Source organism: Ceratotherium simum, chromosome 15 (genome assembly GCF_057802395.1).
Source record: "Ceratotherium simum simum isolate JZ-2026a chromosome 15, ASM5780239v1, whole genome shotgun sequence".
Taxonomy (NCBI): Eukaryota; Metazoa; Chordata; class Mammalia; order Perissodactyla; family Rhinocerotidae; genus Ceratotherium; species Ceratotherium simum.
Genome location: NC_141914.1, coordinates 14,557,122 through 14,570,902, shown reverse-complemented (window position 1 = coordinate 14,570,902; position 13,781 = coordinate 14,557,122). Strand labels below are relative to the sequence as shown.

The 13,781-nt window shown below is 43.6% G+C and overlaps 1 protein-coding gene across 5 annotated transcripts in view; it reads right to left on the bottom strand.

The window, feature by feature from the left end:
• Positions 1-13,166, bottom strand: part of PHLDB2 (pleckstrin homology like domain family B member 2) — a 105,519-nt gene extending 92,353 nt beyond the window's left edge. For 3 of the 5 annotated variants that reach the window (XM_004436592.3, XM_087439581.1, XM_014792254.2), the window contains exon 1: positions 12,292-12,400. The gene's annotated coding sequence lies outside the window, so the exon portion shown is untranslated. Of the gene's footprint in view, positions 1-12,291; positions 12,401-12,616; positions 12,990-13,072 lie in introns of those variants that run through there. The other 2 variants (XM_087439580.1, XM_087439579.1) reach the window with 2 other exon arrangements.
• Positions 13,167-13,781: the final 615 nt, after the last annotated feature.

The following is a 13,781-nucleotide window of genomic DNA, read 5'->3' as shown; positions in this document are numbered from 1 at the left end:
AAAAGTTTAATTTTTGACTCAACAGTATAAGATATTGATGTCCTTTTAGATGACAAAATGTATTAATATATTTGAATCTGTTTACAGTTGCAAATGCTACTTACTCATCCAAGTGAAATATTACCAAACTCAGTCCCCACTTTATTTGGGAAATAAAACTACAGAGTATCCAACTACTACAGGTTCTTACTATTCTATAGGATGGTGACACTTGGCCATTCTCTCCTCCTCACATACACTTTTTTAAAAAAAATCAAATAAAGTGTAATTACTGAAGCAATTTGGTTGGCCAGACAAAATACAATACGAAAATATTCCAAAGTAGCATTGCCTGAAACAAGATCAGCTTCACGGTCTCTAAGTGAGAGACAAGCAGGACATTTGCAAATAATAAACCACATCTGAGAAACAGCCATGCAACATTTCTCCGCCAGACATATTTGTAGAGGAAACAGGATGTACAGATGATTTGAATGGAAGGGCCTTCCAGAGAATATTTAAAGGGATATTCATGTTTGATATCCCAATTTTTCAGTTCAACCTTATTAGGTCCGTTAAGGGTGTGTAAAAGGTTGTATATTTAAAGATTTATCAAGTACTAATGTGGAATTCACTCATTTTCCTGAAGCTTAGTGTACCTTCCATAACTGAATGCATACGTATACTTGTTTCAACTTGACATCTCGTAATCACACAAATCCATTCGACTCAAAAGATGAAGACTCAGCCTCACAGGTGGCCTCTCTGACCCCGGGAGTGACAATAGCAGCTGTTGATACCTCTTTTCCTTCCCCACTTCCAGAGTATTCTTTCCATTGCAGGTGAGATCACAAGAGTGGAGGCCTAAAAGTGGGAAAAGCATAGGGAAATATAGAACAGTAAGTAACCAGAGGATGAGAGTGTGGGCAAGGAGAGCAGAGGCAAGAGGGTAGAGAATACAATGGAAGAGTCTGGGTTTAATTCCCCAGCAACGAGGGAGGGAGTGATGTGAGGGAGCACTACAGACAGAATGCATCAGAGACACAGTTGAGTTTAGGAAAAGAAAGAAGGAGGAGGAGCTAGGCTGGTGGGAGGTGACAGGAGCACAACAAGAGGTGTTGCCAAAGTGACAAACAAGAGGGAGGGCGGTGGGGAGAGAGGTCTGTGTTCACATGTGTAAGAGAGGGGGTGAGGAAGACTCCAGGGTCTCCAGCCTGGCTTCTTGGTCTACACTGCTGTGTTTATTTTGAGTTTCCTGTAGATTTTATGTAAACAAAAAAGAAGTCTTGGTGAAATGATAAAATCACTGCATTATGTTTTTGTGGAAGCAGAACAGTCCTGAGGGCTTTAGTGGTTCCCTGTGTTACACACACAGCCCCGGAATGGGCCTGGAGAAGGGAAGAAGGCATCTGGTGCCCATCTGAGAGAAAAGACAGCAGCGGGGAGTCTAAACAGGAAAGAAATTAATGTGCGTTGAAACATTTGGGCTTACTTTCCAATCCATAAATTTAATCCCCCCAGAGCTCTTGTTATTTTATCACCTGAAATGTACATCATCTCATTGTCAATTAGGAAATGCCAGAAGTCATGAAGAGATCTCTGATGGACACCACAGAAAGTCACAGGACTTTTTCCCTAGAGACGAAAATTACTCGAAAAACTAATCTCAAAGATCATGTTTAAAAGTTTCTCGGTAGATTCTTTTCTCTTTGGCACAATTCTGGCATCTGTTTTAAACTATAATTCTCCAGCTCCGTTTATACCAAATAACACAGTGAAGCAGCTCCATTCAATGTGTAAGTCACCAACAGTGAATTTACAGCACTGTGACTGCCAGCGCTGTAGTGATCTTGCTTTCAAGAAAATGAAAACACACCCAGGGAGCAAAGTTATAAAAAACAAACAAATTAAAATGAAGTGTTTGCTGTGTTGTGTTGTGTTGTAGGAGAAGGACTTAAAGTCTGGCCTATGTAAACACAACTTTCCAGGTAATTTATACCAACAGAGTTTGGAGGAGTCCTAAATTACACAGCATGTTACTTGTCATTTGACATTGCCACGCAGAGACACTTCTTAGGATCACCCAATATAGAACGAATTAATCAGAGGGAGACTGCAAGAGCAAGTGATGGAAAAGTGGAAATCATTTCATATTGCTGGGAAAACGCGAGGGATGTAGATTACAGAAGCAAATTCAGGAAAAATGTTCTCAGAAAAAAAAAAATCAGGAGGGTATAGGTTAAAATTTCCACTTTATAATGAAGTTTGAGTCTCTACTGTGTCCTGCAGAGGCGCATAGAGCTGAGGTGCTGGCGCTGGGAGCATACTTTGTCACAGACAGTGGTTGACGCCTGGAGTTCAAAGGCCTTCCAGAACACTGGTGGTCCACAGGCTGGTCTCTTTCAGCACTGATGTTTACACTACGGCAATGTTGGAAATAAAGCATGTACTGATGACATGTAATTGAATTCAGACACCAGCTTAGAGCAGTCCCTCAGAAGCAGTGCCATTCTGGGAGGGCATTTCTGCGGCGACCAATGGAAGCAGATGGGGCCTGAGGGGAAGCTTTTAGAGGATGGAAAGGGAAAAACTAAGAAAACTATTTCAGCCCCAAACTTCAAACTTCAGAATGGGGAACAATGGACACAAAACCTCCCTCTTTTTCCACTAATTCCAACATGAAAACATGATGGGAGGGGGGCTAATTAGAAACTTCTGGAACAACCACATCCTTCTCTAGCAATATTCTCATTTCAGAAATCCAAAAGCAGCCTATTTTCCCCATCCTCCGTTATCCAAACACCATCTTTAGTTAAACCCTCAGTGCTGTCAACTCTCCCTCTGCAAACATACCGTCCCTTTTCACAAATATTTCCTTGCATCACTAAATCCTCCTCGGCCTCCTCCATCTCTGCAAACAAGCCTCAACCCTCCACATGGCCCCACACCCATCAGCAAACACCTCCTCCCAGCAAATATTCCCAGATCCTCTCTCCTTCAAATATCACCTCCCACACACAGTTTCTGCAAGCATTCCGAAACCTGGGCCTTCCCATTGTCTCAATGTCCATCTCCATAGAACTTCCTCGTCTCTCACTCCTTCATCCCGGCTTCCCAAACTCTGTTTCTTTAAATTCTTCCACCACACTCAAGATTTTAAATCCCAGTGCAAAGAAGAAGAAAAAACCTCTGTTAGCAGACATAGCAACCCTATTGTTCTTTTTGCAAATAAACATGGCAGCAAATGGATTCCCACTCCTCTTCCCTTGTGCCATGTTCTTTGTCATTTAAAGGTCTGCCTGTTTGAACAAAATAATTATTATCCACTAGATACATGTAGGTAGGTTGATAATCTCCAAGGACTATATTTTCATCTCTCAAAAAGATCCAAAAAAAGCAGTTCTACAGGAATAACTGTAATTTCATGGCAGAATAAGAAGGCTGTTTTATTCTTGCAGTTAAGCCTATTACAACAGATGGCTGTAAATCTTACTGTGTGTAGACACGTGCACACACACACTCACAGACAGATACATGCTGCCCACATGCCCAGAGCAGTCTAAAATGCACGAAGGCTTCTTGTGACTGCCCGAGGAGGCGCTTCAGAAGCCAGGCAACCTGAGGCATCCTCGGAATTTGCCAGGTGTCAGACTGAGGTGTGGCAGGGCTGGGGAGGAAGGTGAGGGCCACTGGAAGGTTGATAGGATGTCTCAGGACACTGATTACACAGTTTCTTTCTTGGTTGTCTTCTGTTTTCTCTTTTAAATTCTTACTTTATTACATTCTGAAAATATCTAAAAGAAGAGGTAAGGGAGACCATTAAGAAAAGAACAAAAGTAGCAGATGATGCTGTGGGGAGGAAAGGAGCACAGAAGGGAGCGGTGAGTGATGGCGGATAATGAGAACTTTTGATTTAGATGGAAGAAGCGGGGACAAAAAGCAAAAAAAGTTTCAGCGTCTTCCTATCACAATAAAGGCATCTAGCCCCTTCCCCCCACCTTCCCTTCTGTCATCTCTAGCTGCATTGACATCTAAGCTCTGTCAAAAAGAGAACTCCAGATGGTACTCAAAGGTTCCAAAAGTAATCACAATCAAGAAAAATAACCATTCTTCAAATGAGGGTCTTTATCTCCAAATGAGTGATCAGAGGCTAGACTGTTTTGTATTAGGTATTCTTAATAATTTTAGAGGACCCTTGGTGAAGAGGGTAAGACATCAATTACAGAGATTTAAAAAAATTTTGTACTAGTCCCTTAAATAAGACTTGTCTATAGGAACTTTAAATATTCTTTAGACTATCCAAGGAATTTGGCTGCATGTTTCCTGTGATAACTCTCTTCAGCCAGTGAGGAAGGCAGGGGAGGGAGGAGACAGAGCAGAAGCAACCTCAAAAAACAGTTGAGTCATTAAAATTCTCTTCCCACGTGCAAAATTCCTAACTTCTCCCTAAATAATCAAAATATGACTTTTATGAATTGGACGCACATTTGTGTTTATATCATTATTAAAGCAGCTTTAGCAATATTTAAGGAAGAGACAATATTAATTCAATAAGTATTTACATATATAAATTGAATTCAACACAATGATGTAGTAGGAAAGGTCTCAAATTAAAAGCACACTCTCTCCCATTACAGAAAGTACAAGGGACAGAGGAATATATTAAACACCACCACAGAGATGCTATCACCTAAGTCTAGGATATGGGAAAGCCTACAGAAGAAATAACCAATGTCTTCAACCAGCAAATGGTAAGGAAAAAAGAAGACAAAGAGGGATTGTTCTAGATTAAAAGAGACTCAGGAAATATAACAATTAAATACAATGTATAGACCTTGTTTAGATCCTGTTTTGAACAACCCAACTACTAAAAAAAAATTTATGAGACAATCACAGAATTTGAACACTGACCAGAAAGTAAATATCGTAATTCCTGCTATTTTTAGGTGTGATAATGATATGGTTATATTTTTTTAAAATCCTAATCTCTTAGAGTTACATTTTAAATTATTTATGAATGAAATACTACAGTGTTTGGAATTTGCTTTATAACAATCCATGTTTTGGGAGAAAGTAATGTCTACAGATGAGAAAAGATTAGCATATGCAGATAATTGCTGAAGCTGAGTGATGAGTACATGGGATTTCACTATATTAATCTTTTAACTTTTGTGTATGTTTAATTTTTCCATAGTAAAATATTAAAAAAATAAAAGATGTATGCATTCTGAAAATCAATATGAATAAAAACATATGAATATATACTGACAAAAATTATAGTAGCTCACTTTACATAGAAGGATGGGGTCATATTACCGGCTCCTAGATGACTTTTTTTTAAAGTATGATATACTAACCCTCTATCATATTGAATTAAGCTCCTAAAAGCTGATATTTTTTTTTAAGTACCTGGGAGAAATGTGAAAAGAAATGCATTGTCCAGATTACAAGTATCAGGCCTTATACTATACACTTGCAAGATAATGCTAGATGCGGTAACTACATTTCACCACTCTGTGTGCCCAAATAAAAACCATCTCTTCAGAAAGCTGAAATGCAAAACTATTCACAAAGCCTGGCGAATCTTCCATATCCTGAAGAATTTCAGCCTCAAAAGACATTAAAACACACACACCCCTTACATATCTATGCTAAGGGAGACACTGATACACTTTGTAGATTCTTAAATTATGTTACTGCTTCTCTGAAAGTGGGAGAGTTCGTTAGGTAGGAAATTATACACTTATATTTTCAGGGTTCTTTATAGAATCCTAAAAGAGCTGTAGTTCAGGATAAAATTTTCCCAAAGAAATTAAATGTATCAAGATGTTTCTTATTCCTGATCACTGGTGTAATTTATCCCTGGGTTTAGGTGATTCTGACCAGTCCCCTGTAAACTTGGAAGAATCCTCCTTTATCATGTGATCACCACAGGGAAGATAAAGCCAGAGAAGTGGAGGGTCACGAATAACTAAATTGGAGGTCTTGAATAGCCACCTCCTGAAGCACAGGGTACCCCAGGAAAAAACACCCCTCAAGCTCAAAGTCCATTTCAAGCAAGAAAAATATTGACCCTGGGATCACATGGGAATAAAGATGCTCTCTCTTGACTCTGAACTGCTTTGGGCTTGAATTGGAAGCTGAAAGTCTATGGCAGCAAAACCCTGATCTTTCTACCATCTTGTCCCCACTCCACACTACAGATCAAAATACACTCTCTTAAGAGTCACCTTTTATTTTTCCAAAGTAACATTACCTAAACCCAAACATACTACGTTCCTCATTACCTTCCCCAATATTTGTGAACTGGGAATAGTCAGAGCACAAGCAGATTCAAGAGAGACGCAACAAACACAACTTGACCACATCTTCCATGGTCATAATATTTTCCTCTTTAACTTTAAAATTGAATGGCTGGGTTTTAAAAATACTATAAACAAAAAAACAATAATTGTACCATCTCTTCATTACTTAACGGTTGACTACGCAGAATGAGTGTTATAAGACACTTCATTTTTCCCTTTCCTGCTACCTTTTGATCACTTACTGCTTGGAAGGAAAAGGGAAAAGAGCGGAACCAGCAGAGATTAATAAACAACTGACTAAATTAAATTTAATCAATGCTGTTTTTTATAACTCTGGCCAAAAGACCTAATAAAGGAAATGGTTACAAGAGGATGTTATTTTTATTGTAATGGCCAATCTAGTACGAAGAACACTGGATAGGCTGCCAGGAACATGAGTCAGGAGACCCGTCCTAGGCCTGGTTCTGCCAAAACAACCAACAGAAGTAAGAGCTGGGGCAAGCCACTTTGCCTGTCTTCACCTTGTTTTAGCAGAGATTTCCCCATGTTTAAAATGGGGAGAGTGAACTAGATGTTCTTCCTGCTCCAACTTTCTAGACTCCCAAAGATAATGGTTAAATAACACAGGCGTGCCAGTTACACCACGCAGGAAATGGAAATGACCACAGAACAGAAACATGTTTTAGTGATAAGGTGGCAGCTACCTAATTGGGAAAAGACTTCACCGGCACTGTTACCCGTGACATTCCAAGGGCATAATAAATTGTTACAGCATAACATAGCGGGAAAAAGGCCTAGTCAGAGTGATGTTAATGCAATATAATATGGGTATTTGATTCAGCATGATGTATAAGAAATATTTTGTCTGCATTCCCATGGCTTGTAATTTCCTTAATAAATCTTAAGCTGTTTTGGAAAACCTACTTCTGCAATGACATAAGCAGTGTGGCAGCCAGACATCACTTCTCAGTCCCCTCTGAGTATCTCTTGGCTCTGAAGCACTGTTCAGGCTGGGTCTGAACTGGTGCAAAGAATGCAGGAGCCGGCTTTCCTGTGCTTTTACCTGCCCTTGTCCTAGCAGTACTGTGGTCAAGAAACAAATCTAGGACAAATCTTGTAACCTTTAACTTTTTTGCTATTCCATATGCTAATCCCACCAGCATATTGTCACATGCAATGTGCAAACAAAATATTCTAAGATGATCAACACCAAATTTCCATGGAACTCGAGTCTTAGCAGCAAGTCTTGGAAAAGGCTGACACTGCTTGAGGTAACAATATTAAATACTGGCATGCACAATCTTTTTCTTCCTCTTAATTTGCAAAGTAAGGAAAAGCAGTTCATCGAATACATCAACCTTCACACACTAAAACACACACTAAACAAAACAAATATCTCCTGTAAAAACGTCTCAAAAACTTTCCATGTAACTTAGCCCGTTACTCTGCAACTTATTTATCTGCTTCTTCATATAGCAAGCTTCTCCAATGCCCAGCTTTCCCACCATACCCCAATAAAATGATTCTTATGCTTGGGTTGCTCTGATTGACCACCAGCTGCTATAGATAACAATCTTGCCTTTAAAGCAGATACAGCTCAAAGTTTCTTTTCAACATTTCAGAAACATCCCTAAATATGAACACAACTGTGTGGAAAAGATTCAAATTCCTGGGTGACAGAGACAAGTTCTGCCTTACGAAATGTTTATTTTGAAGGGATTTGAAAACCTGAGCTGCCCTTGTTGGTTGTACTTTCAAAAGACAAAAGTCACATTAATCAAATGCCAATAAATATTTCCAGCCAACAGTTATTAAATAAAACATAAGTCAACTCATGTCTCTTCTCCCACCATCTGAAAAAAAAGTAACGAGAAGGACTCGACGAAAGATGATACTGAAAAGGCTGCGACATCTCTTTCCTGAAGCACCTACAGGGAGCAGCCCCTTAAAAAAGTCATCACTTTCGAATCATTTCTAAATACACTTCTCTGCTCAGCTGTGAGGGGCACCCATTGGCTGGCTGTCAAAATGATAAGAACCTACCTCGGCAGAGTTCAGAGCTCTGACCTCTCCCACAAAAGGCATACCAAAAAATTCTCCTACATTGCTAGAACCTCCCAGACTTGAAGATTATAACTACCGTGGCAGGACCACTAAGCACACAGAACCAGAATCCATAATCACTGGGCTAATGGCTAATCGTAGTAATGTAAATGTGAGAGTAGATGTATTTGTAATTGATCAGGCCATACGTGCACAACTTTTCTGATAACCAAAAACTCCTTGAGATGACTCCTTTTTATAAACAGAGCCATTCACAAATGCCATGCTTTTTAAACTCGCCTAGGAAATTAACAAAGACTTTCTATTACTCTCATTTTCTTCCCCATTAGGTAAACAGATGGAATGGTAGAGACTGTGGGGTGTAAGAGAAAGCGCAATGGAAGAGGAGTCAGGAGATGTGGCTTGCAGATTCTGCACTGTCTAGCCAAGTGAGTGGACTGTGGGCAAAGGATTCAGACAAGAGGATTTCTGAGGGTCCTTTTACCCCCGGACTTATTTTGTCCTATGTGCCCAAATAATAGCCAAACCTGAATTGTCTTCAGATTCCTAACCCAAGTTCTATGCAATCACATTTACCTTAGACATCCACTCCTCAGCTTATGAATTTCCACCACAATTGCCCCAATGCATGCTCATTTCCTTATATGTCAGGTATCTTTTTTAATTCCATACTCAGGAGGTCTCTCTCATTCTCCCTTCTGTCCAAGACCCCCCATCCATTCACACACTCTACTCGTAATCCATAAGGCAGGGAGGAACAGAAAATCTCAAATGTTCTGTTTTGTACCTGGATTCAAAAGCAGCATCTGCTATGTATGTGGAACCATCTGTTGCCCACTTTGCCACGGGAAGGATGGTGCAGGCATCAGATGTAGGGTGTCACAGGTCACACAATGGAATTATCCTCTTCTTGGGTCTGACACACCCGGGCATCTGCTCCAGTCACCACGGCTAATGCCACCCTTCCCCCATCAAAGAGTTTATTTACTTCCTTACAGAGAATGGTACCTCTAAACTCTCACAAAAGGTCAGGTCCAGTTTTTAAAAAATTACATTTGCCTGAACATCAGTTTCTAAATTCTCTATCCTAAATTGTACCAGGAACCATGACTGCCACTGAGACTTCACGAATCACTCATCTCTGGGTATCTCAGTCTTTACATCTATAAAATGAAAGAGTTGAAGTCAGTGATCTCTGAGGCTCCCTTGCACTGTAACACTCCAGAATTCTGTGATTTTCAGCCAACTCAAAGTCCTCAGTGAACACAACAAGTTCCTTCACATTTATGGTACATTAAGACTCTTAACCCCAAGGGCAAAAGAATCTGCTGCAGACAAAAAGGCTTCTGTGACATGGTCTCTTTGTGTTGAGCAAGAACACAGTTGATTTCTTGAGAATCCAGATTAGATTAAGGTCCCTAATCTTGTTAACATACGCCCATGAGGAAGTACTGTAGTGAGTATCTAGAGTTTGAGGCTGGATAACTCTTTGTCTGTGTGTCCTGTGCATTGTAGGATATTGCACAGCATCTGAGGCCTCTACTCACTAGATGCCAGCCCCAATTGGCAGTGGGGTTGTCCCCTATTCCCAATTGGGATGACCAAAAATGTCTCCAGACAGTGGCCAACATCCTCTGGGGGGTACAATCACTCCCTCTCCCCCACTGAGAACCACTGCTGTAATGTATTTTAAAGGGCTTTAAAATAAAGCATATCACTTAAAAGTTGTTTTTGTTTCAAATGGGTGACATTTACACAGTTAATAAGTACACCAAGACCTAACAGACACTCAGATTTATAAAGCACATGTATTCCACTTGGAAGATGTACAAAACCACTGTCTTTCCAAGTCATCCATGGCACGGCCTCCCTGCTAAAGATTGAGAATTAGCACACAAAGCCATAGTCTCAACTGCTCTCTAAAAGTATTTAAAAGGAATAACATTTTTCACATTAACTTCTCTAGGGTACTCCAGAATCAACCCTTGCTTACAGACATCAAATTAGGGCTTTGAAGAAAATAATGAAAACCAGCAGTTGGTTTAATCACTTGGCTTTTTCTTCTCTCTCTTGTGCAAAAGCCAATAAATAAAATGTTTCTGATAAGCTTGCTAGAGTTCCGGCTTGGTCCGGGTTCTTTAAGATAGGCGTGAGCAAGCTCTTAGCCTAATTTCCCAAGTATCTTTTCCTCCCTCACTTCATAAACATGGATCCAAGAGTCATCACCTATAGCGCGTCCTCAGCCCAAAAGAATAGCAGCTGCTGCATGAAACAGACTGACGCCTGCCAATGGACTGAAATGATGACTACTCTTAACCAAACATCTCATTTTTCCATTTGTGAGAAAGGCTGGGATTTGCAAACCTCTGGGTCTTGGGAGGTGAAGCCTACACAGTCAGCTAAGAGCAAAAATTCAACTCCCCCTCTGCTGTTAAAGGAAATGCCAGTTATAAACGTTTTGGGGACTTTACAGAGTTTCTTAAGTACATATGTTTAAATTTCCATCTTAAATATGTAAGGCAAAAAAAATCCCCAAATCCTCTTAAATAACTAAGTCCAGGATATGACAAGGGAATCCTGAATAGACACAACTGTTACTTTTCAAGGAACCCTAGCTCTTTATTCAAACAAATATTTACACAATTGAGGGCAATGGTACCAGGGATATAAATAGTGGACAACTCTAAAGGTTTATTTATCCCAAATCCAACTACTCTGTTGCTATCCTACCAGGAACCAAGAATTCAAGTGCTCTCAGGGCAAAAGTTTAACCCTCTGAAGCTGTGAACTTCATTCAGTCCTCTCCCAGCTAAATTCAGATAACGGCAGAATCTCAGAGACGTATCTCAAACGCCCAAATTAAACCAAACTCGGAAGCTTAGAGTTACAAGTCCAATATTTGAAAATAAATATCTGTAACTTACACATTCATATAAGCAAGGGAAATGTGGCTGACAAATATTTACACTAAAAGGACTCCACATTTTTACGCCTCTTCTCCTAGTTCCACACCCAGCTGCGTCTGGCTGTTAGACTAACTGTGCATTCTAAAACTCTTGAGAGCTACTTCAGAGCAGCAGAAGGAAGACTTCTAGCCATGAGGGCAGGGCCAGCAGGAGGATTTCCAGCCCCGGGCACGTCAACCAACATAAAAGGCTGCGGGCGCAGTTCCCTCTTTTACATGAGAAAGGTAGATGGGGAGGCGCTGGAAGCAGGTTCGACTTCCGAAGCTCTTTCAAACAGGAAACCCCAACCCTGGAAGTGACCGCCTGTCAGCCTTTTAATTTCCTGGCGGTGGCGGGAGTTAGCCAGGTTCTCGGCACTTTGATAAGTGATGACTGCTAGAGCTAAGTTATTAAATGTACCAGCAAACATTTCAGCAGCGCCTCCCCCGTGCCGGGCGCGGGTGAAACGGCTTCAAAACACTCCCCAACACTTTCCGCCGCTATCTTTAGGGGTGCGGAGACCGCCATAACATAAACTTTTGGGTGGATCCAAGGTCAAATCGAAATCCGAGGCTCTGGGCGGTTCAAACTCTAGAGCCCCACTCTTGAAACAAAGTGGAAACAGAAGCGCAGTAGCCAGGTATTTGGGGGAGGGAGGTCCTCCCTGAACCCCGCGCCCCACACCATCCCGTCGCGGACCTTCTCCTTCCTCCGCCACAGCGACAAAGCAGCTCTATCCCGAAGACCCCGACCCTCTCTCCTTGGGTATTCCAGAGTTCTCCGCGAAAGTTGCCTCCGGTCCCCCCAGATCCCGCCTGTTCCCCACAATCGCTCTGCGAGCGTCTCCTCCACCCCGACGCTCCCTCCCCAGGAACCTCTCACCCGGAGGTCCACCCTTCCTCGGGGGCTCTGGGCCCCCAACGCCGCGCAGCCCGGGCTTTTGTCCCCACAGCCTGCAGGGGAAGCAAAGCAACTCCGCGTCCCCGGCGCCCACTCACCGCCTCATCTTTCCTCCGCGCCGCCGCTCTCCGCGGGCCCCGCCGCCGTCTCGCCCGGCCCCGGCCCGCGCCCGCCCTCGGCCCCGGGCCCCGGCCCCGCCGCAGCTCCCCCGCAGCCGGCCGGCCACTCCGGACTCGCCGTGCGCAGTCAGCGCGCCCCTCCTCGGCCCGGGCGGCCACTGCCTCCTCTCCGCCCCCAACCCTCGGCCGCGCAACCGGCGGCGACCAACTCGGCGGCGGGGGAGGCAGCGCCCCCGGGGAGCCGCCCGGCCGCGCGGAGTCGGCGCGGCCCCCTCCTCCCGGCCGACCGCCGCCCCCTCCTCACCTGGCGCCGCGGCGCGGCCGGGTCAGCGCGGCCAGGGGCCAAAGGCGCGCTCGGTGCGCCCAGCCGCGCGGTGCGCTCCCCCTCGGGCCGCGATGGTGGGCTCCGCGCCCCCCGGTCCCGTGCCCCCGGCCCCCTTCGAAAGCACCGCGGCGGGCACCGAGGGACTTGGAGCAATGCAGTCGGCGACCCACCCAGCGCCCGGGCAGTTTGTAGTTGGGACTTTTACTGCTGCGGGGGGGGCCTGGCTGTTCGCCCCATCACCGGGCGCCGGCTTCTCCAAGCCGCGTTCACGGCCGCACAGTGGAGGCTTTTGTGGCAGGCTTTTCTTATGAGCTGGAAGAAGGGCGGGAGGGTACACGTCCTGGGGTGATGATTTCCTCCCCAGACGGTGCAGTTTCTTCTGGGAAACTCCAGGTGACCGCACCTCCGCCCGACCGTTCGCCCGCGGGCAGGTACCTGATGCGTCAGAAAAGCAGCTTTGCAAGATCGTTGGGGAACGGCCTCCTCTAAGGGCTGAGGATTTTAAAATCAGTTACACTGATTTCCTTTCGGTTATTTCTCTTTAAAGTTTCTATTTTTTCCAACGTATATTTCTGAGTTGCTGTAACCAATGAAAACAACGTTGATGTGAACGCCCTCCAACGGGTGCTTCCGCGGAAGGCAACCCAGTGGAGCTGGGGCGGCTCGCAGACTATCTTGGCACGCGGGAGTGTGAAGCTCTGCCAGGTTCTGAGCGAGAATCTGGGGTTACAAAGATGAAAGCCATCGGCCCTCGAGGAACTCACAGCGGCAAGAAAAAGCACAATGAAGTGCAAACTAACTTATGATCAGTATGGCTTTGGGCCAGTTGTTTTACCTCCCGGCGCCAATTTCTCCATCTATAGGTAGTAACAACGATACCGATGTTGCAGGGTGGTTAATTAAGCCTCCGGACAACGCATGCAACGTACCTGAGCAGGAGTGGCGCTCAGTGGGCACTCAACAAATGACTTATTTAATACACTTTTCATTTGTGCAAGTAGAAGTCTGACTTTTCATTTTTGGGAGAGGCTAACCTATGAGCTGTTGGTGTTTTATAGGAATTTCTTTTCCTGTCCTGGCTCTTTGCCCCACAGAAACATACAGGGATCAATCCAGCAGTTCTCTCGTCTCTCCCACACCATCA